Raw genomic sequence first — 1,011 nt, forward strand, 5'->3', positions numbered from 1 at the left:
GTGCTCACTTCAGCAGCACATATACTAAAATTGGAACGAAACAGAGAAGATTAGCATGGCCCCTGCACAAGGATGACAGGAGGATTCCTGAGGCATTCCATATTTCTTTTTTTTAATGTCTGTTCTGAGTTCCATGCTGGGTGCTGGGCTTGATGTAGAGGGTGTGCAGGAGGAACTCAGTCTTGTCCTAAGGGGATTGCCAGACTGGTGAGCCTTGAATTAGAGGGGATTAAAAAAAGTAAACCAAGTAGTGATTCAGTGGCAAAGATTATTTCAGGCCTTACCATTACACATATATGTAAATCACATGGAACATTTGGAACTAATAATACAAAGGTAACCATTTTTGCCAGTGATAACTATAAAGGCATCTTCAATTCTTTTTTAATTTTTATATATTTTTTTATTGTAAAGATACTGTACAGAATGGTTACAGTTACATGAGTAAGGTAATGAGGACATTTCCTATTGAGCATTGTTACCCCCTCCTTTGTTTTTCCCCAGCCATCCTTCCTCAATTCCTCTCCCTCCCCCCCAAATTGTAGAGTTCTTTTTTAACATAGTGCCTTGTACATCTCATTGTTACAATGGGTCAACCTGTATCCTTGTTTCAGCATTTCCCTTCTCCTCCCCAAATTAGAAAAATGTATATACAAGATGCAGGGTACTGGAATCAAATACAATAAAAACAGGGGTTATGCCACGGGGAAGAATATATAAAAGAAACAAAAGAAATCACAGAGTACATTATAAGTACCTTAAAAACAACAGCAACAAAGATAAAACCTCTTGTGTTTCTATCTTGGGATTGATTTCGCTTAGCACCATCCTATATGGTCATATGTGCATAGCTTTTTTTTTTATTGTGAGAATATTGTACAGAGGAGTTACAATTACATGGACAAGATAAGGAGTACATTTCTTATCAAGCATTGTTGCCTCCTCTTTGTTTCCCCTTCCCATCCCTTTCCATTATCCCCCTTCCCACCACCTGATCCTCCCCCCACCCCC

General features: G+C 38.9%; 1 non-coding gene across 1 annotated transcript; it reads left to right on the top strand.

Moving 5' to 3' along the window:
* On the top strand, nucleotides 1-107 carry LOC122108700. Its single transcript, XR_006147607.1, has one exon. It is a non-coding gene; the product is annotated as a U6 spliceosomal RNA (small nuclear RNA).
* The last annotated feature ends 904 nt before the right edge of the window (nucleotides 108-1,011 follow it).

Source organism: Dipodomys spectabilis, unplaced genomic scaffold, assembly GCF_019054845.1.
Source record: "Dipodomys spectabilis isolate Male_0828 unplaced genomic scaffold, ASM1905484v1 ptg000063l, whole genome shotgun sequence".
Taxonomy (NCBI): domain Eukaryota; kingdom Metazoa; phylum Chordata; class Mammalia; order Rodentia; family Heteromyidae; genus Dipodomys; species Dipodomys spectabilis.